This window comes from Pleurodeles waltl, chromosome 3_1 (genome assembly GCF_031143425.1).
Source record: "Pleurodeles waltl isolate 20211129_DDA chromosome 3_1, aPleWal1.hap1.20221129, whole genome shotgun sequence".
Classification (NCBI taxonomy): Eukaryota; Metazoa; Chordata; class Amphibia; order Caudata; family Salamandridae; genus Pleurodeles; species Pleurodeles waltl.
The window spans coordinates 1,831,487,478-1,831,502,482 of record NC_090440.1 but is presented as its reverse complement, the minus strand read 5'-3'; the positions used below and the strand labels follow the sequence as shown (position 1 = coordinate 1,831,502,482).

The window sequence follows — 15,005 nt, the reverse complement described above, 5'->3', positions numbered from 1 at the left end:
CAGTCTTTGTCCTCTTGCACAGACAGAAGCAGCAACTGCAGGATAGCTCGACAAAGCACAGTCATAGGCAGGGCAGCTCCTCTTCCTCAGCTCTTCAGCTCTTCTCCAGGCAGAGGTTCCTCTTGGTTTCCAGAAGTGTTCTAAAGTCTGTGGTTTTGGGTGTCCTTCTTCAAAGCAAAGTCTCTCTTGTTTGTGAAATCCTGCCTTGCCCAGGCCAGGCCCCAGACACATACCAAGAGGGTTGGAGACTGCATTGTGTGAGGGTAGGCACAGCTCTTTCAGGTGTGAGTGACCACTCCTGCCCTCTCCTAGCATAGATGGCTCATCAGGAAATGCAGACTACACTCCAGCTCCCTTTGTGTCACTGTCTAGTGAGAGGTGCAACCAGCCCAACTATCAACCTGACCCAGACAGGGAATCCACATACAGGCAGAGTCAAAGAAATGGTTTAAGCATGAAAATGCTCACTTTCTAAAAGTGGCATTTTCAAACACACATTCTTAAAATCAACTTTACTAAAAGATGTATTTTTAAATTGTGAGCTCAGAGACCCGAAACTCCACATCTATCCGCTCCCAAAGGGAATCCACACGTTAATCCTATTTAAAGGGAGCCCCCATGTTAACCTATGAGAGGGTCAGGCTCTGCAACAGTGAAAAACAAATTTAGCAGTACTTCACTGTCAGGACATATAAAGCACATTAGTATATGTCCTACCTTACCCATACACTGAACCCTGCCCTTGGGGCTACCTAGGGCCTACCTTAGGGGTGTCTTACATGTAAGGAAAGGGAAGGTTTACACTTGCCAAGTCGAATTTACAGTTAAAAACTGTACACACAGACACTGCAGTGGCAGGTCTGAGACATGATTACAGAGTTACTTATGTGGGTGGCGCAACCAGTAGTGCAGGCCCACTAGTAGCATTTGATTTACATGCCCTGGACACCTACAGTACACTGTACTAGGGACTTACTAGTAAATCAAATATCCCAATCATGGATGAACCAATTGCATACACATTTTGTATAGGAGCACTTGCACTTTAGCACTGGTCATCAGTGGTAAAATGCCCAAAGTAACAAAAACAGCAAAAACAGAGTCAAGCACACATCTACAACCTGTGAAACAGAGGCAAAAAGTTAAAGGAGACCGTGCCAAGGATGAAAAGTCTAACACGTTTCCCCCCCCAGCTGAAAGTGGGGAGCAAGTACCCAACCTCATGGGAGTTCTCACTACTAAGGCGGAAGAATCTGGACAGACCATCAGAATTGGCGTGTTCTGTACCAGGGCGGTGTTCCACCGTAAAGTCCATCCCCTGTAGGGAAATGGACCACCTCAACAGTTTTGGATTCTCACCCCTCATCTGCATTAACCATCTGAGCGGCCTGTGGTCAGTCTGAATCCAGAAGTGAGTCCCAAATAAGTAGGGACTTAGCTTCTTCAGCGCCCAGACCACAGCAAATGCTTCTCGTTCTATGGCACTCCACCTACATTCCCTGGGAAGTAACCTCCTGCTAATGAAGGCTACGGGTTGATCTAGGCCCTCTTCATTAAGCTGTGAGAGTACTGCTCCAATACCATGCTCGGAGGTGTCTGTTTGCACAAAAAACTCCTTGGAGTAGTCAGGTGCCTTCAGCACAGGTGTGGTCCACATGGCAGCCTTCAGGGCATCAAAAGCGGTCTGGCAAGCCTATGTCCAGATGACCTTTTTGGGTTGATTCTTAGAAGTCAACTCAGTCAAGGAGTAACAATGGTACCATATCACTTGACAGACCTCCAGTAGTAGCCAGTGAAACCTAAAAAGGCTCTCACCTGAGTCTGGGTCTTGGGAGGCTCCCAAGCCAGAATGGTGTCAATTTTTGGCTGTAGGGGTGCCACCTGGCCACTCCCTCCCTGGTGTCCCAAGTACACCACAGAACCCTGTCCTACTTGGCACTTGCTTGCCTTAAAAGTGAGGCCTGCCTTCTGCAGGGCCTCTAACACTCTCGAGAGGTGTTGCAGATGTTCCTCCCATGTGAAACTAAGCACAGCAGTGTCATCCAGGTAGGCGGCACTGACCTCATCCAGCCCAGCCAACTCCTGGTTGACCAACCTCTGAAAGGTGGAAGGGGCATTCTTCATCCCAAATGGCATCACTTTAAATTGAAAGTGTCAATCTGGGGTAGAAAATGCTGACCTCTCCGTGGCCCCATCAGTTAAGGCAATCTGCCAGTACCCAGACGTTAAGTCAAACGTACTGAGGTACTGGGCAGCTCCCAACCGGTCAATTAGCTCATCAGCTCAGGGGGTGGGGTGTGCGTCAGTCTTGCTGACCACATGGAGTCCCCGGTAGTCCACACAGTACCTAGGTTCTGGAGTGGCACCAGGTGCAGCAGCCTTTGGGACCAATACCACTGGGCTGGCCCAAGGACTTCTGGGATGCTCAATAACCCCTAGGGTTAGCATTTTATATACTTCAATCTTAATGCAAGTCCTGACCCTGTCAGTCACCCGGTAAACCTTTTGTTTAATGGGTATCCTGTCCCCAGTGTCCACATCATGTGTGCACAAGTGTGTGACTCCTGGTATCAGGGAGAACAGTGAGGCGAACTGCCCCAACACGTGGCGACAGTCACTCTGCTGCTCTTCAGTCAGGGAGGGGGAAGAGGATCACTCCTTCCACAGACCCATCTTTTTCTTCTGCAGACAGGAGGTCAGGCAGAGGCTCACTCTCCTCCTCCACCCCATCATCTGTCGCGAGGAGCATGGACAGTTCAGTCTGCTCAAAGTGTGGCTTGAGGCGATTACCATGCAGGACCCTTAAAGGGTTCCTGGGAGACTGTAAGTCCACCAGGTAGGTGACTTCACTCTTGCACTCCACTACCTCAAATGGCCCGCTCCACCTGTCCTGGAGCCCACTAGGCTCCACTGGCGCCATAAAGCACACTTTTTGTCCAGGTTGAAACTCGACCAGAGTGGCATTCCGGTCATACCAGCGTTTCATGTCCTCCTGGCTTGCTTCCAGGTTCTCTGTGCGAGGCTCCTGAAGAGGGCAGTCTGGTTTCTCAGAGCCAGCATGTAACTGAATACACCCTGGGGGTTTTACTAGGAGCTTTCTCCAAAGCCTCCTTGACCAGGCTTAAAGGTCCCCTCGTAGGGTGGCCATAGATGAGCTCATTTTGAGGCATCTCCCTCGAACAGAAGGCATGGCAAGAAGACGTCCCACTTCCGCCTCAAGGGCTCTGACAGGCCGATAATCATACCTTTCAAGGCGCGGTTGAATCTCTCAACCAGACCATTACTTTGGTGGTGGTGAATTTGTAGGTTACCCCACACTCCTTCCACAGTGACTTTATATACGTTGTTATGAAGTTGGTACCCCTATCAAATACCACTTACTTGGGGAACCCCATCGGGTAAAAACCCCCATCAAAGCACGACCCACCACAGGGGAAGTGATTGACCTCAGCGGAATGGCTTCTGAGTACCGGGTGGTATGGTCCACCAAGACCAGGATGAACCTGTTGCCCATGGCTGTCTTGGGATCCAGAGGCCCCACAATGTCAATACCTACACTTTCAAAGGGAGTACTAACAACAGGTGAAGGTTGGAGGGGAGCCTTACATTTCCCTCCACTCTTGCAACTTGCCTGACATGTTTGGCAGACCTGCAATGTGCATCTGAGTACCTGCGCATTAGGGGCCAGTAAAAGTGGGTGACAAGCCTCTCAATGGTCTTGTCCTGACCCAAATGTCCAGCTAAAGGCATATCATGAGCCAACCACAGTAGGAAGGGCCTGAAGCACTGGGGTACCACCAGCATACGGGCAGACCCAGGCTCAGGAACCTAAGGCTCACTATACAGGAGGTCATCCTCCCAACAGATCAGGTGCGATCCTGGCTCCTTGAGAGCCGCCTGGTCTGCAGCCTGCTGCCGCAAACCCTCCAGAGTAGGGCATGTCTTCTGTGCTGCACAGAATGCTTCCCTGGGGGGCCCCCCTTCGTGCTGCCACTGCGACAGCTCAGGGACCTCACCCAGTTCAGCCACCTGTTCCCCTGTAGACTCCAGGGCGTCACCCTCAAGCTCTGCCTCCTCCCGGACCGTGGGAACTTCTGGGACTGGTTTCCCATGCCCCTGCCCTTCCTCTTTTTAGCGGTCCCCTGGGCCACTGTTTCAGGCTCCAGGGGCTGTTGACCACCCCGCCGGGCTGCCATTGACCGGGTGGGTACGCATACACACCCAGGCAGACACAACATCTCCAAGTGAGACCTGTGTTCTACCTCCTTCCAAGGAGAATCCTCCAGGTCATTGCCTAACAAACAATCTACAGGCATGGTTGGACTCACAGCTACCTTCAAGGAACCTGAGTCCCCCTCACCCCCCCATTCAAAGAGAACCTGCACCACTCTGCACAGGTGCTCTGAGTTGTCCACTGCAATTACTTGGTAAAGTACCCGGGGATCAATCTGCTCTTCAGACACCAGCTGACTCCTCACTGTAGTCACACTGGCTTCTGTGTCTCTTAGAGCCTCCACCCTCTGTCCATTGATGGTCACCCACTGCCTGTACTTTTTAGTGTTCTCAGGCACGAGAGTTCTCTGGACCATCTCACTGTCCCCTAGTGAGACAAGGGTCATCTCAGCTGGCTCCCACCCACCTCGAACCAAGTCTAGCGCTACACTAGCCAAACCCTGGTGCTGCGCACCAGTGGGTTCTGGTGTAATCTTGGGCCATTTGGGGTCCCCCCCTCACATGACCCACTTGGTCACATGCATAACACTTACGTGGGGGTCTCCCTACCACTGGCTTCCCTTTGGAGAACCATGGATTCTTCTCACTGGGGGGTTGGGAATCTTTACCCTGGGAATCAGTTGTGGGCCCTTTAGAGAACTCCCCCTGTTTACCCTTACCCCCCCCTTTCTTCTGAGAGGGACCTTGCCCACCCTTGGTGTGGTCTCCCCCATACCTCTTTTGGACCCTGGTGCTCTCCCAGCAGTCCGCTTCCTGTGCAAGCTTCCTGAGATCAGTCAGCTTGCTGACAATCAGGTGCACACCCCTGGTTTTCCACTCATCTCCTCCTCTGCGGTCTCCGTACGCGTAATTTTGACGCAAACCAGATACTTTGTGCTTGCAAGAGACAATTGTTGCTTTTAAGAACTTAATACTATTCTCACTGATATCAAAAGTGATATTTTCAACTTGAGATTATCCAATCATGCTTGTTTTTTTTACCTTAAATTAATCAGATAAATATCTCATATTTTTCTAAATCAGTGTTTCACTGTGTTATTGCATGATTTATTGCACAAATGCTTTACACATTACTTTTTAAGTTAAGCCTGACTGCTTAATGCCAGGCTACCAGAGTGTGGGCACAGGATATTATGGATTGTGTGCGCGACTGACTAGAGTAAGGGTCCTTGCTTGGACAGGGGCTAACCTGACTGCCAACCAAAAACCCCATTTGTAACACTTCTCTAAAAGAATATGCATTTTCTAGATGGTGTAATCCTATGTTTTATTCATGCACCATGTGATTCTTGTATAATGCATTCTGTGAATTTAGTTACCTCTAGATGTCTGAGAAGTTCACGTTATGGGTGGGTGAGCATGACGAGGTACGATTGAGAGCCCTGGAGCAGAGGCTGAAGTCAGTGAAAGTATCTTACAGTGCCTGTTAGTGGACCAAGTTTTTTTGTTTTTTTTTCTTATTAAGTGATACAACAGTTTACATCCATCAGGTAAATAATATCATACATCATCATTAACATATAGCAGCAAAAGATTTAGCTTGACATGTATCACAACTAATCCTCTTACATCTTATTCAAATAAACTAAAATACAACAGTATCCCCCACCTCCACCAAATTTTCCATGGAAGGGGCATCATACTGTTTTCTTCAGTGTTTGTTAGAATTGTCTGTTTCCGGTCTCAGTCGGCCATAGTGTCTAGATGCCAGATATTGAACAAAAACCCACCTTCCCATCCTCAGTTGTTACTACCCACCCCCCACCCCCGTGGTAGAGGGGCACTTCCCAGTTGTGTACTCTTTTACGCAAGCATTGCTCGTGTCATATCTGCCCAAGCTAATAATACTTCATGTGCCTTGTCTTCTTTCCTAGTCCTTCTCATATGAACTTCTTCAGCCCCCGCCCACTCCACCATGTCTGACTCCCACGCTTCCCTTGTTGTGAAGTGCTATGTTTCCCATCAACGATAAATGTAGAGTATTTCAGAACTGTTTGGAGGGCCAACGTTGTTTGGACTATTCATTGCTTCTCTGCACAGTGCAAAGTCACACACATGTGCCAATTCTAATTACCATTTAATGTGAAGGTGTTTGAAGGTGATACACAGTTGTCGAAATAGTGACAGCGCCAAACTAAGGAAAATAAAAAGCTGTATTTGCAGATGTAGGCAGTAATTTCACCATGAAGATTTACACACACAGAGACAAAAAAGCACACACACTCTCCCTCACTCTGTTTTGAAAGTCTTCAAAGAGTTTGGTTACTTCACAAAATATTGTGTTTTCTCTCACTTAGTACCCCTACCAATATGCATCCTAACCCTTTCTACTGCTCCTTAAGCCCCTTCTCATGCACCCTGCTTATCATATAATGTATTTTAACATTAAATGCCATTATGAATGTTGGAAAACCTGAAGATCAACACCCCTCCCTCCCCAGTCTTACTGACCCAGCTATACCCCTGCAGAGGAAAGTGGTGTGAAGAGAAGATCAGGGGTGATTATAAGAATATAAAGGTCACTACCCTCTCAATAGGCCAATTCACAGTCTGATTTTCTCAGAATATAAACATTTACAGTTCTCATTATTCACAAAAATATAACTGTTATTACTCATTGCTCTGATACTACTAACAAGCATTTGCAACACCAACAGGTCTAGATTTTGCTGGGAATGTTGTGTGTTAACTCTTAATAGTACAACTAACATGGAGGTACTCCAGTTCTGGTCATTGCTTTGATTTATTCATGGGAAAGTGTCACTCAAAATGTCACATACTTGATAGTACAATGTCACGCGTGTGGCAATTGAAACATAGAAATGTTACACATAAGCAATCTGAAACCTTGGCAGCTATGGAAGACTCACTGCTAGAATTCAAGCTTGTAGCTAGAGAACGCTACCCTAAACAAAAAGCAGAATATTTATTTATTTATATTATATGGTCTGGTCCGTGGCATGGGGCTGCAAAGAATCCTTTGGTATTGCGTGCAGAGGGAGGGCGGGTAGGAAGGGTAAAGATTAGACACACTGGAATGTTAAATACAGAGGCTGTTAGCATATTCAGTGTGGCAATGGATCAAGTGTTATGACCGACATTCAGAATCCTACGAATAACAAAATAATATGTAAATTAGGAAGACAGACTATGCTCAGTCAGCTGTGTTAGGAGGGAGGGAAATTGGCAAAAATAACGGTCCAGAAGTCCAGTGCCATAGCATGGAATCCAGCAGCCCTAGCTCAAACAAAGCAAATGGGCCTCCTGGCTGCCGTTTGGATGGTAAAATACAGCAATATTGTCAGTCTTCACTGACATGGTGCCACTAAACTACTTCATATACCCCTGAGGTCCTGAGAATCAGTCAACATCTACACCATATGAAGCACTCAGCATCTACACCATCTGAATTTTTAGCAATCATCTGTATTCTTTACAAAAATGAATATATTGTGGGCCATAGGGGCTGGTTTACTCTGACCCTTATGCAGGCATGAGCTTACGGTGCAGGTTACACTTAGAGCTGTACTACTCATGTTAAAACGAAGCTGCTTGCATTAAATCCAGCATCCGCACTACCTGGAACACATGGGTAATCACAGCCACCATAGAATGACAGCTAATGCAAACAGAGAGCTCAAGAGACAAAGGAAGTCCTTCAGGTTTTTAGAAGGCATCACCTTTCAAAGTGTTTCTATGACAACAACATGGCAGCACTTTCAGAGAGCACACCTCGCCCCCTAATTTCGGAACACTATCCTACTACAGAATTGCGGAGAAGACGAGGAAGGCAGGATTCCGGCTTGCATCCAACAAAACTCACAGAAGGAAAGGAATCCTTGAACGTAAGTACCCCCAAAAAGTAGCAGTTCCATTCGGCTGCTAGCCAATAAATCCGTATTCCACTCCCCAACACATACCGCCTCAGACACCAACTTTGCTGCTCTTGTTCAAACGTGCCACGGGCCAGATCTTCTCGGGTCTGTCTGCCCGGACACCACACATGGAGAAACAACTCAAAGAGCGCGCACACTGCCTGGACTGTCGGCTCATGTGCGGCTGGCTTTACCTTCCGGGGAAGCGTATGGTCGCTACCTCAACAGTAGAAGGCAATCTCTTCCGGTGCGGGGTAGGGGTGGTTCCCATAAGGCTGGGTTGAACTGTCAATATTTTCTTAGCCAATCGCTGAGTTTAACTTGGGGTACAGTCACACGGACACCGGTAGCACCGCCCCCTCGTCTGTCACTCAGTTTGGAACAAGCTTTACCATTACCTGCCCAAGACTTCACATATTGAAGTTGGATGGAGGCGGAAGCATATCCGAGGCAATTGAACGCTTAGGATCTGTCCGGAGATGGGAGGTAAGACACGCACGGAAATCTACTGGATAAGTGTGCAAGTAGGCATTTGTTCTTTATTTCTGGGGTTTGTGTTGAAAGAAAGAAACTGAGCAAGTGGGTGTACGCATCCACCAGAACAGACTAAGGGCCAGATGTACCTAAGGATTTTACCCAAACTGTGTCTATGGGAAAAAGCTTTCGTACACAAGGTAATGGGAAATAATATCACCAAGAAATGCCAGATAGGACTGCTCTTAGCACTTTAGTAGCACGCAAAAATATATATATATGTCGAAGACTAGCTTATAATTTGCGTTCTACCCTTCCTTTTCATAGACATAAATTAGCAACATGGTCTAGACCAGTTCAGGTTGTGAAAGGAAAAAATGCGCCATGTCGATTAATTACTCTACAAAAAGAAGGGCATAACCGGCAATGTAGCCAGGGAGCTTAACGACTCAAGAACCTTGGAGAGATTGATCTATGGAGGTTTTTGGGTGCCTGTGAATAAAGATCTATACATACATGACAGGTGTAAGTGTCGTAGCACACCGTAGTGGCTGTGTACCAAGTACTAAATGCATAGGAGGGAATGCAGCTGTAGCTCAGAGACTCAGACGACTCAGTGGAGTGAACGCTTACCGTGAATAAATGCGGTGTTCCGGATGTCGAGTTAAAATCTAGACATGTAGACTCACCCTTCCATCTTTCCGAGAGTTGTAAACTGAGCACCATATAGTGGATAATCGAATTGTTTATTTTTACAGCTTTTAGAAATTACGTAAGAGGCGTCACGTAAATATATGTTATGAAAGTGTTATATTTTTATACACAGCTAAAGACAGTCTCCACAATTGTCATTTTGAAAAAACGTCATATAATGCTGATTAGAAGGCACAGCATGATATAATATGCTATGCTATTATAAAAAACAATGAAACGGCAGTATTAGAAACTACAGAAAAGTATGACATCAGGAGTACTTGTGGTTTCCCTATACTTCCAGTTGTATGTGTTAATTAAAGTTAGCCATGGTATTGCGGGAATCACATAAATATCGGATGCCTTTAAGAGATTAATATTTCTCACGTTCGTTGCAAAATTTTACTCGTACCTTTGTTGTACTAATGTTGGCCTCCTATTAAAGTTCATTCATGCCTGTTTAAAAGGCAACGCCTCAGTGTGTGCTTGGAATTTATTATTTGTAACTGTTCTCATTTCAAACTCTTGTCGCACCAAACACTTTGATAGGCTCCATAACTTATTAGTACCTGGCTGTACTTTCAGTTGGTTCAACTCTCGCTCTGCGTGCTTAAGACCTTCTAGTTAGTGGGATCTGATATTTATGCGTTCCCCGCACTACATTGGCTTAGTTTAATTAGCTATTGGGCCTTTGTGGCCTATCCTGGGTGAATTTCATTATTTTGGTACATGTCTGCACAGAATCAGACAATTACCAATTTTCTATTACTTCACAAAGCCGGGTTGATTGACTAGAGTGATATTCTGTTCCAAAGCCAAGATTTGCAGATATTTTGCAAAGAGCTTACCATGAGCATCCAATATTGCTATAATTCCACAGTAATTGTGTTCTTATATTGGACTTTTTTATTAATGGGACCTGCACAAGGGTTTCTTTCCGTGCCTGAGAGATACTCCTTTCTTGGATGCAGCTTTCTGTGAGATACTACTTTCTTGGATGCAGCTTTCAAATTGAGGATGTAAAAGACTAGATCAGTTGTCTGATTTTGTTTTAGTAAGGTTCATGCCAGCACAGGTGCAGTCAATGATATCAATGTCCTAATTAGGTTTCTTTTTTCACTTGTTGTTAAAATATGTAAAGCCAGTGTGCCTCAATCGAACTTGGGGGGCTGTCAGAACTTTTCATTATTAGAGGGCTTTTAAAGTCTGTTTAAGTGTTGACACCAACCTCTCTCTGATACTGATTGTGAGATACTGGTTTCCCTTCTTTAGAGATTTTAATGGTGCAACATTTGCAATAATCCTTACTTTTGGTAAAGTTGTGCTGATTTATTTACCTTTTTTCTATCAAAGATTTTTTTCTGTTTATTTAGATTCTTATAAGAAAAGTTTGCTTACATTGAAATGAATAGTGTGATCCTCAGCTATGTAGCTTTTTAAAATTAGTTTATTTAGATGTTTTTCTCATTTAAAATATTGCATTCGTGGCATTCAGTTGGACATACAGTGATGAGATTGGTCTTGTCAATAGGTCTCTAAGCAAAGTTCAGGACTTGCATTATGTAAGTCATGATTTTTATCTACTTCCTTTTTAGCTCCTATCTGAGGCACGAGTGTTCGAGGGAGATTTTTTTAAACAATTAATTCTAACACAGTTGACTCTTTCATAACACATAGTGCATCAAACATAAGATTTGTCCCATCTTTCCCATTAAAAAACATATTTGCAAATAACAAATGATCAGTTTGACGTGTAATTGACAGTGAGAGACATATCTGAAAGTTCTTTTATCTTATGAAGCTTTAATTGAATAATAAGTGTGAATGAGCAGAAGTCTGTATGCTACCTTTAGAAGCTCCTCCAATGAGGCAACAGCTGGGAAGCTTTAATACATCATTCATCATTAACAGGCCCATGTGGTTACTCTTGGATCCTTCAAGTCTGTGCTCCGTGATTTCCCTATTGTTTTCCGGTAACTTTTCATTCATAGTCAGTTTGTAATCCGGGATCATTTTTGCATTAAATTCATGATCAGGTATATTATGTGACTGGATACTTTTTGTGTAAGTAATTTACCGCAGCTTCCATTGCCTCCGTCAGGAGCATGTTTTCTTATGTTAGTGACAGGTAATTAATGATTACAATCATGGTAGGGTTGCCACCTATTTGAAGTTTTAAAATCTCTTATTTACAAAAGTGTACAGAAGAGATAATGTTATTGAGAGGCTACACTTTTGCTTAAGTCTGCAAATTGTCTGCACCAGTTTTGCAAGTGTCTGGTCATCAGGCTCTGGTAAAATATGGACAAAAAACAGAGAAGCTGAAACTTTCTCTTGAGTCAGAAGTACCTACAGTATTTTTCCAATCGTTAGCTGAGCGTACGTGTTTTTGTCAGCCTAACAAACTTTAAGGTCACCTTTGCATATGTTATGAACTTGCTCCTCAATTGGAAGGAATGCCAGTTTGACAAATTTCAAGGTGTTAGATGGTAAGGCAGAAAAGGCAAATTGTGTCTCAGTCGCTGTTTTCATGTTCTGCTGTGCTCTAGAAAATCCAGTTTTAGGTGCCACTAATGGTTCTTCTGTGCCTATTATGTTCACTTCAGGTGTTGACTTTTTTTGTATGGATAAAAATGAAGCAATCAAATAAAGCTATAATTATTTGGTGTAGCCAATGCTTGTTGTTGTTGTTTTTTTTTTTTTTTTTTTTTTTAGAGATTTGTGCTTCCTGGCTGCTGTTCCTTAGTTTTTTGGTCATGGACTAGGAAGGCTTTGTCATGTCTAAGTTAAAATCTCCTTGACTTTTCTTTTCTGTGGAAGGTTTCAATCTTTATATTGCCGGATATACTTTACTTGTTTTTGTTTATTTTATTTTATGTATCTACACACCACCCTTTTACAAAATAAAGGTGAGAAGAAATCACATGGTTTCCATTGAACATCAAAAATAAATGTAACAGAAATAAAAATATTCCAACAACTACTCAAAGTATCCAGTTAATGTAAAAGCTGCTTTGCTTCTCTGATAATCCTTCTATTTGTCTGTATTACAATTGTTGTAAATAGCTCAGAGGTGCAATATTTACTTGATAAATTAGGCAGGGATGAAACTTTTGTTTGCATGCTCCCGTTCCACCTGACATGCGTTTATATTTACCGGTGTATTCGTGGGTTAACTGCATTATTGCTATGAATAGCTGAAACGGCTAGTTTCCGAGATTTTATATGTTTGAACCACTTTAAAAATGTTTGTGTTATTGGAATTTATAGACTATTTCACACCCTATAGCGTTGTTTCAATTGGGTCTGATTAATTAGCTACTGTTCCGCTCAAAACCGATAACAACATCATTACTAGCGAGTGTACATGCTTGTGTGTTATGGGGCCCTTATCATGAGTTTGCGTGCTTTGCTGCTGTGCTGTACTTCTGAGTGCAAGGGAAGTGTGAACAGCTCCTAGCCATACTGTATCTGGTGTGCGCTAAGTGTGTTAAAACCGCTCACCTAAACCAATTACCAGGGACATTGAAGAGGGAGATAAGGAGTTTTCTGTTTATTTCCGGGTTTCATCATTTACGGTACAGAACTTGGAGCTCGCGCACTGCACTCCTTTGGTGTATGATTGCAGGCATGAACAGAGGCCGGAAAGGAGTTTCCTTCATTTTCCTGGGTTGATTAATCCCACAGCCTGAGAAGCAGAACGCACGCATACACGCGCTCTCTCGAGTGATACGGCCTCTGGCATGGTCTTGTATATTTCCTTTAGTGGCCTCCGGTGTATGTTTTTTACCAACATCTTCCCCGGGCGTAGATGTGTCGGTACCCTGGCCACCCACCGCCCTCCCCGCCACCCACAAAGCAGGGCGGGGCAGTGCCACCTGCCTGGGATGACGACGGGGTTCATCCCAGGATAGTCCACTGAGAATAAACTGGTCGTGGATGCTATGTTGCGTTACCGTTTTCTGAGAGTAGGCCGCACCCGTCGGTACACGTAGAACTTGTGATAAAACTCAAGGTGTGCATGCATCACGACTAGCTCTGAGATGCGAGGGAGCGGCTAGGAGTAACCTGCTTCCTTCTGTGTTTGAAGCATCGCTTCTCACCACGTAGATACTTAAAGCCCTGTAAATATTCTGCACTGATCGTAACATGTTTGTTAGCTTTCCATTTTGTCTCCGTTTCTTGCTACGTCAACGACACACCTTTAAAAGCTTTATATAGGTCTGCTTACACCGTCCAGGGAAGTGCTCCTACACCCTGCTGAGGGAGCCTGGGCCTCCTTAACCCGGCAGAGCTGGTTTTCCCTGTTTCTCGCCCAACAATAGCGCTTGGCCCTAAAGACTATGCGAGGGCTCTGACAAACTGCATATGGCCCCGCCTAGTCCTGCATGACCGTTCCATATATGCTACCTCAACAGGTGGTTAATGGTTACACATTCAGCGACAGTGCTCATGAAGTATACTTCTAAGCAAACTACGAAGGTAATATTTTCTACGAAAAATGGGGGATTTTGAAAACTTCCTCACGGTTCAGTACCAAGTAATGTTGTTGTGTTTAATCAAACTCGGGTATATTGGTTGGTTGCTGGGACAGAATCTGGTGCAAACAGCAACAAATGTAAAATATAGTCATTGACAAGTTTGATCACAGTTTGATCAGATGTTTCGTTGCTTAGTACATTTCATAGTTGTGATTACAAATACAGTTTCTAACTGCAGACTTCAGGGGCCTACTTTGAGGAATCCTTGACGTTCGGTGTGTGTCATCACTTTACATTTAGATGAAATAACTCCTGACCTTTCACCTGCTGCTTTGGGCGCCTGCGGGAGTGCCCTAGCGGGATCCCGGGGGAGAAAAGGGAGGGGGGAGATTGGGAGGCTGTTAGGAGTTGCTGTTGTTTGGGAGCGGTCAAACTAAGTGCTTAAAAGGCCCACCACAGCGACTGAAGAAGGTGGACTAATGAAACATTTAAATTTCTCTTTCTTAGTTCACGCTGCTCAGAGTAAAATGGAAATTTTACGTGGATTTTAACGTTCTTTTTTTGGGTGTTTTTTGACAAAGTACTTATGAATGCAGACTCATAGCACCTTGCATTCTGAATCCCTCCCTTGGTACACTCCGTCTTTTGCACAGTGCCTGTTGTTCTGTGTACCTTTGTGATATGGCGCTTAGATAGCTGGCATGCCTGCATTTTGTGCAGCCGTGTAGAAACACGCCCAACACTAAGTCTGACTCATACACGGAACGGCGGTAGCTCTTCGCATTCAGTCATCGATTTGAAAGTCTTTGCACCCTTTAGTGGCTGTCATTTCAACGCATTGTATTTCCCTCATACCATAAGGGCAGAACTAGATACAACATCGTAAAATGCACTTGTGAACCCTTTGAGATTTTGAGGCCTTACGTTTACTGCTAAAATAGGAGCCCTCAAAAAGTTGATTGGCCATCTTGGTTTTTGTTGACAATTTTTTTAATGCATATGATTAAGGCATTTTTCTCTTTGGGTCTTGAAATGGACCTGTTACTGCACAAAATACAGATCGCCTTTTAAGCATTGCATGATATCAAGTGCAGTGACCTAAGCGATACTCGTAAGTTTCTTATGATTATAATTGATTGCCAGTGGGTTCAGTAAATGCTGACACATGACTAAGGCGTTTGTTTTGAGGACATTGCCAATCTAAGTCCCGGCACTTATTACCCATATTATGCATCAATTGTGATGTAGT

At 44.5% G+C, this 15,005-nt stretch overlaps 2 protein-coding genes across 5 annotated transcripts in view; one reads left to right on the top strand and one right to left on the bottom strand.

Moving 5' to 3' along the window:
- Positions 1 to 8,290, bottom strand: part of PMS1 (PMS1 homolog 1, mismatch repair system component) — a 668,051-nt gene extending 659,761 nt beyond the window's left edge. For 2 of the 3 annotated variants that reach the window (XM_069225897.1, XM_069225898.1), the window contains exon 1: positions 8,154 to 8,290. The gene's annotated coding sequence lies outside the window, so the exon portion shown is untranslated. The remainder of the gene's footprint in view (positions 1 to 8,153) is intronic. The other variant, XM_069225899.1, reaches the window with a different exon arrangement.
- A 166-nt stretch (positions 8,291 to 8,456) lies between these two features.
- Positions 8,457 to 15,005, top strand: part of MFSD6 (major facilitator superfamily domain containing 6) — a 188,359-nt gene continuing 181,810 nt past the window's right edge. The window contains exon 1 of one of the 2 annotated variants that reach the window (XM_069225895.1): positions 8,457 to 8,594. The gene's annotated coding sequence lies outside the window, so the exon portion shown is untranslated. Of the gene's footprint in view, positions 8,595 to 13,674; positions 13,758 to 15,005 lie in introns of those variants that run through there. The other variant, XM_069225896.1, reaches the window with a different exon arrangement.